The 16288-nt window shown below is 30.6% G+C and overlaps 1 protein-coding gene across 1 annotated transcript in view; it reads left to right on the plus strand.

Annotated features, from left to right (window-relative positions):
- Positions 1–16288, plus strand: part of LOC135101863 (uncharacterized) — a 95059-nt gene that overhangs the window by 51340 nt on the left and 27431 nt on the right. The window lies entirely within an intron of this gene.

Genomic DNA, 16288 nt, shown 5'->3' on the forward strand with positions numbered 1-16288 from the left:
GCAAAACACACTCTATGGAGAAAGAGAATAACATTACCAAAAACATATATTTTGAGTGTTTTTGATCATGTTACCAATAAAAACGCTTAAATACATGCAAAGAACCCTATTTTTGGGAAACGAAAGGACATTACGAGAAACGTGTATTATCAGTGTTATTAAGATCTTTACCAAAAAGCTAAAAGCCACAAATAACCCTCTTTATTGAGAAAAAAACGATATTTTTTTTCTTTTTCATCTTCACAGGTACCGAGATGCCAAAATTTGGGCAAAATTCAGGAAATTATGAGTCAATTATCAAAAAAGTTAATTCTAGCTTTTTTTTTCGTACTGTTATGTACCAAACCCTAAAGTGAATACAAAGCCACCTATATGGGGAAATTAAACGTCTTTGCCAGAAAACTGTCTTATGAGTGTTTTTCAGCTTGTTAGGCACCCTAACGGTAAATAACATGCAAGTCAGTCTATATGAGAATCTAAAACAAAATTACTGAGAAGTGTCTTTTCGGTGTTTTACGTAGAAAAACGCTAAAACGGATGCAAACCAACCAATAAGAAGAAATAAAATAACATTACCAAAAAGGTACATTTTGAGTGTTTTTGAGCTTGTTACCTACAAAAAACGCGAAAATGGATGCAAAGCAATCCCTATTGGGAAACAAAAAACATTACGAGAAACGTGTATAATGAGTGTCTTATTATTTTTGAGCAAAAGAACTTGTGGTTCACAAGAACCACAAGGCAAAAAACGCAAAAACTCGTGTATATAAAGATGTTTCTTAGATACCAAAATGATGAAACTCATGAATAACAATATTAATTGAGAAATAGAACAACCTTACCAAATGCGTATATTTTGAGTGTTTTTCACATTCTTAGGAAAACCCCAAATAGCACGCGAAACTATGTTGGAAAAAAAATCACATTACTAGAAGTGATTTTTGAGTGTTTTTGAGCGTGTTATGCAATAAATCACAAAAAAACAGGTCAATCACATTACATGGGAATAAAATAAACTTTTACCAAGAACTTGCCTTGAAGTGTTTTTCACCTCCTTACAAACCAAAACGCTAAAACGCATGCAAAAAAACTCCTTTATGGAGAAGCAGAATAACATTACTAAAAACATGTTTTTTAAGTGTTTTTAAGTGTTTTTAAGTGTTCCTTAAATACCAAAACGTTAAAACCCCAAAATAACACTCTTTGTAGAGAGAAAAAAAAAAGCTTTTTTTTATAATGATTTTCATAGATACCAAGATGCCAAAATTCTGCCAAAATTCAGGGAATTTATGTGGAAAAAATAACATTATCAAAAAAGTTAATTATAGCTCTTTTTTCGGATTTTTATGTACCAAACTCTAAAATGCATGCCAGTTATATAAGGAAGTTAAACGACTTTACCAGAAACCTGTCTTTTCAGTGTTTTTCAGCATGTTAGGCACCAAAACGATAAATAATGTGGAAGTCAGTCAATATGTGAATCCAAAAGAAAATTACTGAAAACGTGTCTTTTCAGTGTTTTACGTAGAAAAACGCTAAAACGGATGCAAACCAACAAATATGAAGAAATAGAATAACATTACCAAAAAGTGTTTTTGAGCTTTTTACCTACAAAAAACGCGCAAATGGATGGAAAGCAATCTATATTGGGAAGCAAAAGGACATTACGAGAAACGTGTATAATGAGTGTTTTATAGTTTCACAAGAACCACAAGGCAAAAAACGCAAAAACTCGTGTATATAGAGAAGTTTCTTACCAAAACGCTAAAACTCATGAATAACACTTTTAATTGAAAAACAGAACTACCTTACCAAATGTGTGTATTTTGAGTGTTTTTCACATTGTTAGTTACGAAAATCCCAAATTACATGCGAAACTAGCTTTATGTTGGAAAAAAAATTACCAGAAAAGTGTCTTTTGAGTGTTTTTGAGCGTTATATGCAACAAAACACTAAAAAGCAGAACAATCACATTACACTGGAATAAAAGCAAATTTTACGAAGAACTTGCCTTTAAGTGTTTTTAACTCCTTACATACCAAAACGCTAAACGCATGGAAAACAACCTTTTATGGAGAAACAGAATAACATTACCAAAAACATGTATTTTGAGTGTTTTTGATCATGTTACCTATAAAATCGCTTAAATACATGCAAAGAACCCTATGTTTGTGAAACGAAAGGACATTACGAAAATCGTGTATTATGAGTATTTTTAAGTTCCTTAAGTACCAAAAATCTAAAACCCACAAATAACACTCTTTATAGAGAAAAAAAATAATAAAAAAAATAGATTTTTTTTTGTTAATCATCTTCATAGGTACCGAGATGTCAAAATTCTGAAAAAATTCAGGGAAATTATGTGAAAAAAAACATTAAAATTTTTTTTTAGCTTTTTTCGGAGTTATGTACGAAATCCGGAAGTGCATGCAAAGCCACCTATATGGGGAAATTACACGACTTTACAAGAAACGTGTCTTTGGGTGTTTTCAGCAATTTCAACAATATTACTGAAAACGTGTCTTTTCAGTTTTAGCGTAGAACGCTAAAACGGATGCAAACCAACCAATATGAAGAAACAGAATAACATTACAAAAAAGTTGAGTGTTTTTGAGCTTGTTACCTACAAAAAACGCAAAAATGAATGCAAAGCAGTCTATATTGGGAAACAAAAGGATATTACAAAAAAATTGTATAATGAATGTTTTAATAGTTTTCAAGATCTATAAGGCAAAAAACGCAAAAACTCGTGTATGTGGAGATTTTTCTTAGATACCAAAATGCTGAAATTCATGAATAACACTCTTAATTGAGAAACAGAACAACCTTACCAAATGCGTGTATTTTGAGTGTTTTTCACATTCTTAGTTACCAAAACCCGAAATTACATGCGAAACCAGCTTTATGTTGGAAATAAATGACATTACCAGAAAAAAAAGTGTCTTTTGAGTGTTTTTGAGCGTGTTAGGCAATAAAGCACAAAAAAGCAGGGCAATGACATTACATGGGAATAAAACCAACATTTACTAAGAACTTGTCTTTAAGTGTCTTTCACTTAATACATATAATGAGTGTCTTATTATTTTCGGGCAATATTGTGGTTCACAAGAACCACAAGGCAAAAAACGCAAAAACTCATATATATAAAAAAGTTTCTTAGATACAAAAATGCTGAAACTCATGAATAACAATTTTAATTGAGAAACAGAACAACTTTATCAAATGCGTGTATTTTCAGTGTTTTTCACATTCTTAGGAAAATCTCAAATAGCATGCGAAACTAGCTTTATGTGGGAAAAAAAATAACATTACCTGAAGTGTCTTTTGTGTTTTTTGAGCGTGTTAGGCAATAAAGCACTAAAAAGCAGGGCAATCAAATTACATGGGAATAAAACCAACTTTTACCAAGAACTTGCCATTATGTGTTTTTGAGCACCTTACTTACCAAAACGCTAAAACGCATGCAAAACACTCCTTTATGGAGAAGTAGAAAAACAATACAAAAACATGTGTTTTCAGTGTTTTTGATCATGTTACCTATAAAAACGCTTAAATACATGCAAAAAACTCTGTCTTTGGAAAACGAAAGGACATTACGAGAAACGTGTATTATGACTGTTTTTAAGTTCCTTAAGTACCAAAACGTTACGTTCTTTAAGAACCAAAACGTTGAGTTTTTTTTGAGCGTGATATGCAACAAAGCTCTAAAAACCAGAACAATCACATTACATGGGAATAAAACCAACTTTTACGAAGAACTTGCCTTTAAGTATTTTTAAACTCCTTACATACCAAAACGCTAAAACGGAAGCAATAGCACCCTTTATGAAGAAACAGAATAACATTACCAAAAACATGTATTTTGAGTGTTTTTTATCATGTTACCTATAAAAACGCTTAAATACATGTAAAGAACACAATGTTTGTGAAATGAAAGGACATTACGAAAATCATGTATTACGAGTGTTTTTAAGTTCTTTAAGTACCAAAAAGCTAAAACCCAGAAATAACACTCTTTATAGAGAAAAAAAAAATAGATTTTTTTTTTAGTTATTCATCTTCATAGGTATCGAGATGCCAAAATTCTGGCAAAATTCAGGGAAATTATGTAAAAAAAAAATCATTATCACAAAAAAAAATAGCTTTTTTCCGGAGTTATGTACCAAACCCTGAAGCGCATGCAAAGCCACCTATATGGGGAAATTACACGACTTTACCAGAAACCTGTCTTTTGAGTGTTTTTTCGGCAATATCAACAATATTACTGAAAACGTGTCTTTTTCAGTGATTTACGTAGAAAAACGCTTAAGCTGATGCAACCAACCAATATGAAGAAATAGAATATCATTACCAAAAAGATATATTTTGAGTGTTTTTTAGTTTCTTACAAAAAAATGCGAAAATGGATGGAAAGTACTCTATACTGGGAAACAAAAGGACATTACGAGAAACGTGTATAATGAGTGTTTTATAGTTTCACAAGAACCAAAGGCAAAAAACGCAAAAACTCGCGTATATAGAGAAGTTTCTTACATACCAAAATCCTAAAACTCATGAATAACACTTTAAATTGAGAAACAGAACTACCTTACCAAATGTCTGTAATAGAGATGTTTCTTACATACCAAAATGCTGAAACTCATGAATAATACTCTTAATTAAGAAACAGAACAACCTTACTAAATGCGTGTATTTTGAGTGTTTTTCACATTCTTATTTACCAAACCCAAAATTCCATGCGAAACTAGCTTTATGTGGGAAAAAAATGACATTACCAGAAAAGTGTCTTTTGAGTGTTTTTGAGCGTGTTAGGCAATAAAGCACTAAAAAGCAGGGCAATCACATTACATGGGAATAAAACCAACTTTTTTGAGCTCATTACATACCAAAACGCTAAAACGCATGCAAAACACCTTTTATGGTTAAACAGAATAACATTGCCAAAAACATGTATTTTAAGTGTTTTTTAAATAAATAAAAAATAAAAAAATAGGATTTAAAAATTTTTTTTTTTATTTATCTTCATAGGTACCGAGATGCCAAAATTCTGGAAAGATTCAGGGCAATAATATGATAAAAGAATATTATTAAAAAAGTTAATTTTAGCTTTTTTTTCTGACTGTTATGTGCCAAACCCTAAAGTGCATGCAAAGCCTCCTATATGAGGAAATTAAACGACCTTATCAAAAATCTCTCTTTTGAGTGTTGTTCAGCATGTTAGGCACCAAAACAATAAATAATAAGGAACTCACTCTATATAGTAATTCAAAACAAAATTACTGAAAACGTGTCTTCTCAGTGTTTTACGTAGAAAAACGCTAACACGGATGGAAACAAACCAATATAAAGAAATAGAAAAACATTACCAAAAAGGTATATTTTGAGTGTTTTTGAGCTTGTTACCTATAAGAAACACGAAAATTGATCAAAGCACTCTATCATGGGAAAGAAAAGGACATTGCATGAAAAGTGTATAATGAGTGTTTTATAGTTCAAAAGAACCACAAATCAAAAAATGCAAAAACTAGTGTATATGAAGAACTTTCGTAGATACCAAAATGCTGAAATTCATGAACAACACTCTTAATTGAGAAACAGAACAATCTTATTAAATTGCATGCAAAAGCTGCTTTATGTGGGAAAAAAATGACATTACCAGAAAAATGTGTTTTGAGTGTTTTTTGAGCGTGTTAGGAGATAAAGCACTAAAAAGCAGGGCAATCACATTACATTGGATTTAAACCAATTTTTTAATAAGAACTTGCCTCTAAGTGTTTTTGAGCTCCTTATATACTTTATTGAGAAGCAGAATAACATTACTAAAAACATGTGTTTTAAGTGTTTTTAAGTTTTTTTAAGTGTTCCTTAAATACCTTTAAGTGTTTTTAAGTGTTCCTTAAGTAGTAATTGATTTTCATAGGTACCAAGATGCCAAAATTCTGCCAAAATTCAGGGAATTTATGTGGAAAAAAGAACATTATCAAAAAAGTTAATTATAGCTCTTTTTTTCGGATTTTTATGTACCAAAATATAAAGTGAATGCCACCTATATAAGGAAGTTAAACGACTTTTCCAGAAATCTGTCTTTTCAGTGTTTTTTTCAGAATGTTAGGCACAACAACGATAAATAATATGGAAGTCAGTCAATATGTGAATCCAAAACAAAATTACTGAAAACGTGTCTTTTCAGTGTTTTACGTAGAAAAACGCTAAAACGGATGCAAACCAACAAATATGAAGAAATAGAATAACATTACCAAAAAGTGTTTTTGAGCTTTTTACCTACAAAAAACGCGCAAATGGATGGAAAGCACTCTATATTAGGAAGCAAAAGGACATTACGAGAAACGTGTATAATGAGTGTTTTATAGTTTTACAAGAACCACAAGGCAAAAAACGCAAAAACTCGTGTATAAAGAGAAGTTTCTTACATACCAAAACGCTAAAACTCATGAATAACACTTTTTATTGAAAAACAGAACTACTTTACCAAATGTGTGTATTTTGAGTGTTTTTCTCATTCTTAGTTACGAAAATCCCAAATTATATGCGAAACTACCTTTATGTGGGAAAAAAATGACATTACCAGAAAAGTGTCTTTTGAGAGTTGTTGAGCGTTATATGCAATAAAACACTAAAAAGGAGAACAATCACATTACACTGGAATAAAACCAAATTTTACGAAAAACTTGCCTTTAAGTGTTTTTTAACTCCTTACATACCAAAACGCTAAACGCATGGAAAACAACATTTATGGAGAAACAGAATAACATTACCAAAAACATGTGTTTTGAGTGTTTTTGATCATGTTACCTATAAAATCGCTTAAATACATGCAAAGAACCCTATGTTTGTGAAACGAAAGGACATTACGAAAATCGTGTATTATGGGTATTTTTAAGTTCCTTAAGTACCAAAAATCTAAAACCCACAAATAACACTCTTTATAGAGAAAAAAAAAATAATAAATTTTTTTTTTTTTTTGTTATTCATCTTCATAGGTACCGAGATGCAAAAATTCTGAGAAAATTCAGGGAAATTATGTGAAAAAAAAAATAATAATTTTAGCTTTTTCCAGTGTTATGTACGAAACCCGGAAGTGCATGCAAAGCCACCTATATGGGGAAATTACACTTTACAAGAAACGTGTCCTTGAGTGTTTTCATCAATTTCAAAAATATTACTGAAAACATGTCTTTTCAGTTTTAGCGTAGAACGCTAAAACGGATGCAAACCAACCAATATGAAGAAATAGAATAACATTACAAAAAAGTTATGTTTTTGATCTTGTTATCTACAAAAAACGCAAAAATGAATGCAAAGCAGTCTATATTGGGAAACAAAAGGATATTACAAGAAAATTGTATAATGAATGTTTTTATAGTTTTCAAGAACCATAGGGCAAAAAACGCAAAAACTCGTATATATGGAGAAGTTTCTTGGATACCAAATTGCTGAAACTCATGAATAACACTCTTAATTCAGAAAAAGAACAATCTTAGGAAATGAGTGTATTTTGAGTGTTTTTTTTCACATTCTTAGTGGTCCAACCCCAAATTACATGCGAGAATGTGGAAAAAAATTAAATTACTAGAAAAGTGCCTTTTTAGTGTTTTTCAGCGTGTTAGGCAATAAAGCACTAAAAAGCAGGGCAATCATATTACATGGGAATATAACCAATTTTTTACCAAGAACTTGCCTTTTAAGTTTTTTTGAGCTCCTTACATACCAAAACGCTAAAACCCATGAAAACACCCTTTATGGATAAACAGAATAACATTATGAAAAACATTTATTTTGAGTGTTTTTGAGCTTGTTACCAATAAAAACGCTTAAATACATGCAAAGAACCCTATGTTTGGGAATGAAAGGACATTACTAAGAATGTGTATTATGAGTGTTTATAAGTTCCTAAAGTACCAAAAAGCTAAAACCCACAAATAACACTGTTTGTAGAGAAAAAAATAAATAAAAAAAATAAATAAAAAAATAGCATTTTTTTTATTGATCTTCATAGGTACCGAGGAGCCAAAATTCTGGCAAAAATCAGGAAAATTACGTGAAAAAAGAATATTATGAAAAATGGTAATTTTAGCTTTTTTTTCGGACTGTTATGTACCAAACCCTAAAGTGTATGCAAATATGGGGAAATTAAACGACTTTACAAGAAACCTGTGTTTTCAGTGTTTTTCAGCATGTTAGGCATCAAAAACGATAAATAACATGGAAGTTACTCTATATGGGAATCCAAAACAAAATTACTGAAAACGTGTCTTTTCTGTGTTTTACGTAGAAAAACGCTAAAACGGATGGAAACCAACCAATATGAAGAAATAGAATAACATTACCAAAAAGGTATATTTTGAGTGTTTTTGATCATGTTACCTATAAAAACGCATAAATACATGCAAAGAACCTTATCTTTAGGAAACAAAAGGACATTACGAGAAACGAGTATTATGAGTGTTTTTACGTTCCTTAAGTACCAAAAAGCTTTAACCCACATATAACACTCTTTATAGAGAAAAATTAATAAATGAAAAAATAGCATTTTTTTTTGTTAATGATCTTCATAGGTACCGAGATGCCAAAATTCTGGCAAAATTCAGGGAAATTATGTGAAAAAAAAATATTATGAAAAAAGTTAATTTTAGCTTTTTTTTTTTCGGACTGTTATGTACCAAACCCTAAAGTGTATGCAAAGTCACCTACATGAGGAAATTAAACGACTTTACCAGATACCTGTCTTTTGAGTGTTTTTCAGCAAGTTAGGCACCAAAACGATAAATAATATGGAAGTCACTAGTTTTGGGAATCCAAAACAAAATTACTGAAAACGTGTCTTTTTAGTGTTTTACTTAGAAAAACATTAGAACGGATGCAAACTAACCAATATGAAGAAATAGAATAATATTACTAAAATGTTATATTTTGAGTGTTTTTGAGCTTGTTACCTAAAGAAAACGCGAAAATAGTTGTTGTTTTTTTTCGTAAATTGTTATCGTTTTGGTACGTAAGAGGCTCAAGAGCACACAAAGGACACGTTTTTGTTGAAGTTGTTTCGTTTTCCCATATAGGGTATTTTCCATGTTTTTTTTTTTCTAGCGTTTTGGTGCCTAATACCCTAAAAAAAACACCTAAATGACACGTTTTTGGAAATGTCGTTTCGTTACTTCATATAGGGCGCTCTGCATGCATTTTGGCGTTTTACTAATTACGCTGATAATACACATTGCTGGTATCTTTTTTTCTCCACAGTGTTTTCAATGTGTTTTACCGTTTTAGTACGTAAGCTGGAAAAAAAAAAAAAAAAAAAAAAAAAAAATATATATATATATATATATATATATATATATATATATATATATATATATATATATATATATATATATATATATATATATATATATATATATATATATATATATATATATATATATATATATATATATATATATTTCCATACATGGTGCTTTGCATGCACTTTGGTGATTTAGCACCTAAGAAGCTCAAAAACATATAAAAGACGTTTTTAGTAATGACGTTCTGTTTCTAGATATAGTGTGCTATTGATGTTTTTTAGCGTTTTTTTTTCTAACCTAAGAAGCTGAATATACTCATAATACTCATTAATTATCCTTTTTTTTTTTTTATCCAATATCGTGATATTTTCATTGAATTTCTCGTTTTGGTTCCTAACAAGCTGGAAAACGCTCAAATCACACTTTTTTTTTGTAATGTATCCCCATAAAACGTGTTTTCCACGCGCTTTAGCGTTTTCATACATAAGAAGCTCAAAAACACTCAAAAAATATCTTTCTGGTAATGTCGCTCCGTGCTTTGCATGCATTTTGCAGTTTTGGTAGATAAGAAGCTCAAAACACTCAATAAACAAGTTTTATGGAATGCTTTTTCTGTTTCTCTATAAAGGGTACGTAAGAAGCTCAAAAACACTAAAAATACATGTTTTTGGTTATGTTATTTGCTTTTCCAATATAGAGCTTTTTGGTACATAAGATTTTCAAAAACACTCAAAAAGAGCTGTTTTTCGTAATCTCGTTCGGCTACTAAAATGGTGATTTCATTCATTTTGCAGTTTCGATAGCTAAGAAGCTCAACAAGACTCAATATGGTCTTTTTTTGCAATTTTTTTCTTTCTCCATGAAGGATTTTTTGTATGCACTTTTATCGTTTTGGTAAATAACAAGCTCAAAACACTCATAATACACGTTTTAGATAATGTTCTGATTTCTTTATGTAGGGTGTTTTGTATGCATTTTGGCGTTTTAGCACTTAACATAGAGAAAATCACTCATAATAAATGTTGTTTTTTTTTATATAATGTTGTTCTGTTTCTCCTTATAGATTCCTATTCATGTGTTTTAGCGTTTTGGTACATAAGAAGCTAAAAAAAAAAAAAACGCTCTTAATACACGTTTCTGTTAATATCGTTTCCTTTAGACATATCAAATCATTCATTTTGGCATTTTAATACCTAAACCTAACAATCTGGAAAACACACAAATCATACGTTTTTGGTAATGCTGTTCAGTTTCTCTGTAAAAGGGTATTTAACACGTGTTTTAGCGTTTTGGTACGTAAGAAGCTTAAAGAAAAAAAAACACAAAATACACAGTTTTGATATTTTATAATGAATGTGTTTCTTCCTTTTTACCGTTTGGTGCCTAATATCCTCAAAAAAACACCCTTTTGACACGTTTCTGGGAATGTTGTGTTCTAACCCCGGATAGGATGATTTGTATATATTTTGGAGGGTTGGTATCTAATAAGCTGGAACTACTGAAAAGATGTTTTTGGTATTATTGTTTGCTCTTCACATATAGGGTAATTTGCGTGCATTTTGGCGTTTTGGTACCTAACAATCTTAATAACACTCATAATACACCAATTTAATAATCTTTTTTTTTTTTTGTCATATAGGGTGCTTGTGTACATTTGACGTTTTAGTACATAACATGGCGAAAACACTTATAATACACGTTTTTGGTAATGTTGTTCTATTTTTCCATATAGAGAGCGATTCACGTAATTTAGTGTTTTGGTATCAATAATGTTGAAAAACACTTATAACACACGTTTCTGTTAATATCGTTTCGTTTCCCAGTAACGGATACTTTGGATGCATTTTGGCGTTTGTTACCTAAATAGCTCAAAAACACTCAAAACACACGTTTTTCTTAATATAGTTTTGTTTCACCTTAAAGGGTGTTTTACATGTTTTAGCATTTTGGTACGTAAGAAGCTTAAGATTTCTTAAAAGACACGTTGTTGATAATGTTGCTTTGATTCCCTCTGCTTTCTAGCGTTTTCGTGCCTAATATGCTCAAATCACACAAATTACACGTTTCTGGTGATGTCGATTCGCTACCCAAATAGGGTGCTTTGCATGCATTTTCACGTTTCGGTACCCAACAACTTGGAAAACAATGAAAAGACAAATCCTCGGTTATGTACTTGTTTCTCCATAAACAACGTTTTGTATGCGTTTTCACGTTTTGGTACTAAGAAGCTGAAAAACGTTGAAACGACACGTTTTTGTTATTGTTATTTGTTTTTGCCTTATTGGGAGTTTGCATGCACTTTAGCGTTTTGGTAAAAACACTCATAATACACATTTTTTGTAATATTATTCTGTTTCTTCTTATAGGGTGTTTTCTTCATATTGGTTGGTTTGCATCCGTTTTAATGTTTTTCTAAGTAAAACACTAAAAAAACACGTTTTCAGTAATTTTGTTTTGGATTCCCATAAAGAGTGACTTCCATATTATTTATCGTTTTGGTGCCTAACTTGCTGAAAAACACTCAAAACACATGTATCTGGTAAAGTCGTTTAATTTCCTCATGTAGGTGGCTTTGCATACACTTTAGGTACATAACAGTCCGAAAAAAAAAATCTAAAATTAACTTTTTTCATAATATTATTTTTTCACATAATTTCCCTGAAATTTGCCAGAATTTTGGCATCTCGGTACCTATGAAGATAAATAACAAAAAAAAAAAAATCCATTTTAATTAATTTATTTATTTTCTCTATAAAGAGTGTTATTTGTGGGTTTTAACTCTTTTCGTACTCATGGAACTTAAAAACACTCATAATACACGTTTCTCGTAATGTCCTTTCGTTTCCCAAACATATGGTTCTTTGCATGTATTTAAGCGTTTTTATACGTAAGAGATCAAAAACACTGAAAATTCATGTTTTTCGTAATGTTATTTTATTTATCAATAAAGGATATTTTGCATGCATTTTAGCGTTTTAGTATGTAAGGAGCTGAAAGACACTTAAAGACAAGTTCTTGGTAAATGTTGGTTTTATTCCCCTTCATTGCCCTGCTTTTTTGTGCTTTATTGCCTAACACGCTCAAAAACACTCAAAAGACACTTTTTTTTCTGGTAATGTCATTTATTTCCAACATAAAGCTGGTTTCGCATGTAATTTCGGGTTTTGGTAACTAAGAATGTGAAAAACACTCAAAATACACGCATTTGGTAAGGTTGTTCTGTTTCTCAATTAAGAGTGTTATTCATGAATTTCAGCATTTTGGTATCTAAGAAAAATCTCCACATACACGAGTTTTTGCGTTTTTTGCCTTATGGATCTTGAAAACTATTAAAACATTCATTATACAGTTTTTTTTGTAATATCCTTTTGTTTCCCAATATAGACTGCTTTGCATTCATTTTTGCGTTTTTTGTAGGTAACAAGCTCAAAAACACTCAACTTTTTTGTAATGTTATTCTATTTCTTCATATTGGTTGGTTTGCATCCGTTTTAGCGTTCTACGCTAAAACTGAAAAGACACGTTTTCAGTAATATTGTTGAAATTGCTGAAAACACCCAAAGACACGTTTCTTGTAAAGTCGTGTAATTTCCCCATATAAGTGGCTTTGCATGCACTTCCGGATTTCGTACATAATTCCGAAAAAAGCTAAAGAAAAATTTTAATGTTTTTTTTTCACATAATTTCCCTGAATTTTTTCAGAATTTTGACATCTCCGTACCTATGAAGATGATTAACAAAAAAAAAATCTATTTTTTTAATTATTTTTTTTCTCTATAAAGAGTGTTATTTGTGGGTTTTAGATTTTTGGTACTTAAGGAACTTAAAAATACTCATAATACACGACTTTCGTAATGTCCTTTCGTTTCACAAAAATAGGGTTCTTTGCATGTATTTAAGCGATTTTATAGGTAATATGATCAAAAACACTCAAAATACATGTTTTTGGTAATGTTATTCTGTTTCTCCATAAAAGATTGTTTTGCATGCGTTTAGCGTTTTGGTATGTAAGGAGTTAAAAAACACTTAAAGGCAAGTTCTTCGTAAAATTTGCTTTTATTCCAGTGTAATGTGATTGTTCTGCTTTTTAGTGTTTTGTTGCATATAACGCTCAAAAACACTCAAAAGACACTTTTCTGGTAATTTTTTTCCCACATAAAGCTAGTTTCGCATGTAATTTGGGATTTTCGTAACTAACAATGTGAAAAACACTCAAAATACACACATTTGGTAAGGTAGTTCTGTTTTTCAATTAAAAGTGTTATTCATGAGTTTTAGCGTTTTGGTAAGAAACTTCTCTATATACACGAGTTTTTGCGTTTTTTGCCTTGTGGTTCTTGTGAAACTATAAAACACTCATTATACACGTTTCTCGTAATGTCCTTTTGCTTCCCAATATAGAGTGCTTTCCATCCATTTGCGCGTTTTTTGTAGGTAAAAAGCTCAAAAACACTTTTTGGTAATGTTATTCTATTTCTTCATATTTGTTGGTTTGCATCCGTTTTAGCGTTTTTCTACGTAAAACACTGAAAAGACACGTTTTCAGTAATTTTCTTTTGGATTCACATATTGACTGACTTCCACATTATTTATCGTTTTGGTGCCTAACATGCTGAAAAACACTGAAAAGACAGGTTTCTGGTAAAGTCGTTTAACTTCCTTATATAACTGGCATGCACTTTAGAGTTTGGTACATAAAAATCCGAAAAAAGAGCTATAATTAACTTTTTTGATAATGTTATTTTTTCCACATAAATTCCCTGAATTTTGGCAGAATTTTGGCATCTTGGTATCTATAAAAATCATTATAAAAAAAACTTTTTTTTTTCTCTATAAAGAGTGTTATTTTGGGGTTTTAACGTTTTTATACTTAAGGAACACTTAAAAACACTTAAAAACACTTAAAAAACATGTTTTTAGTAATGTTATTCTGCTTCTCCATAAAGGAGTTTTTTGCATGCGTTTTAGCGTTTTGGTTTGTAAGGAGGTGAAAAACACTTCAAGGCAAGTTCTTGGTAAAAGTTGATTTTATTCCCATGTAATGTGATTGCCCTGTTTTTTTTGTGATTTATTGCCTAACACGCTCAAAAACACTCAAAAATCACTTCTAGTAATGTGATTTTTTTTTCCAACATAGTTTCGCGTGCTATTTGGGGTTTTCCTAAGAATGTGAAAAACACTCAAAATATACGCATTTGGTAAGGTTATTCTGTTTCTCAATTAATATTGTTATTCATGAGTTTCATCATTTTGATATCTAAGAAACATCTTTATATACACGAGTTTTTGCGTTTTTTGCCTTGTGGTTCTTGTGAACCACAAGTTCTTTTGCTCAAAAATAATAAGACACTCATTATACACGTTTCTCGTAATGTTTTTTGTTTCCCAATAGGGATTGCTTTGCATCCATTTTCGCGTTTTTTGTAGGTAACAAGCTCAAAAACACTCAAAATGTACCTTTTTGGTAATGTTATTTTATTTCTTCTTATTGGTTGGTTTGCATCCGTTTTAGCATTTTTATACGTAAAACACCGAAAAGACACTTTTTCAGTAATTTTGTTTTAGATTCCCATATAGACTGACTTGCATGTTATTTACCGTTAGGGTGCCTAACAAGCTGAAAAACACTCATAAGACAGTTTTCTGGCAAAGACGTTTAATTTCCCCATATAGGTGGCTTTGTATGCACTTTAGGGTTTGGTACATAACAGTACGAAAAATAAAGCTAAAATTAACTTTTTTGATAATTGACTCATAATTTCCTGAATTTTGCCCAAATTTTGGCATTTCGGTACCTGTGAAGATGAAAAAGAAAAAAAATATCGTTTTTTTCTCAATAAAGAGTGTTATTTGTGGCTTTTAGCTTTTTGGTAAAGATCTTAATAACACTGATAATACACGTTTCTCGTAATGTCCTTTCGTTTCCCAAAAATAGGGTTCTTTGCATGTATTTAAGCGTTTTTATTGGTAACATGATCAAAAACACTCAAAATATATGTTTTTGGTAATGTTATTCTCTTTCTCCATTAAGTGTGTTTTGCATGCATTTTAGCGTTTTGGTATATAAGGAGCTCAAAACACTTAAAGGCAAGTTCTTGGTAAAAATTGATTTTATTTCCATGTAAAGTGATTCCCCTGCTTTTTAGTGCTTTATTGCCTATCACGCTCAAAAACACTCAAAAGACACTTTTCTGGTAATGTCATTTTTTTCCCACATAAAGCTGGTTTCACATGCAATTTGGGATTTTGGTAACTAAGAATGTGAAAAGCACTCAAAATACACGCATTTAGTAAAGTTGTTCTGTTTCTCAATTAAGAGTGTTATTCATGAGTTTCAGCATTTTGGTATCTAGGAAACCTCCATATACACGAGTTTTTGCGTTTTTTGGCTTGTGGTTCTTTTGAACTATAAAACATTCATTATACACTTTTCTCACAATGTCCCTTTGTTTCCCAATATAGAGTGCTTTGTATCAATTTTTGCGTTTTTTTTTTTGTAGGTAACAAGCTCAAAAACACTCAAAATATACCTTTTTGGTAATGTTTTTTTTTTCTATTTCTTGATATTGGTTGGTTTGAATCCATTTTAGCGTTTTTCTACGTAAAACACTGGGAACACACGTTTTCCGTAATTTTGTTTTGGATTCCCATATAAAGTGAGTTCCTTATTATTTATCATTTCGGTGCTTAACATGCTGAAAAACACTCAAAAGACAGATTTCTGGTAAGGTAGTTTAATTTCCTTATATAGGAGGCTTTGCATGCAGTTTAGGGTTTGGTACATAACAGTCCGAAAAAAAACAGCTAAAATCAACTTTTTTGATAATATTCTCTTATCATATAATTGCCTTGAATTTTCCCAGAATTTTGGCTATTCGTACCTATGAAGATGAATAACAAAAAAAAAATCCTATTTTTTATTTTTTTTTATTTATTTATTTTTTGTAAATAAAGAGTGGGTTTTAGGTTTTTGGTACTTAAACTTA

The sequence above is a fragment of the Scylla paramamosain genome, chromosome 1 (assembly GCF_035594125.1).
Source record: "Scylla paramamosain isolate STU-SP2022 chromosome 1, ASM3559412v1, whole genome shotgun sequence".
In the NCBI taxonomy this organism is placed as follows: domain Eukaryota; kingdom Metazoa; phylum Arthropoda; class Malacostraca; order Decapoda; family Portunidae; genus Scylla; species Scylla paramamosain.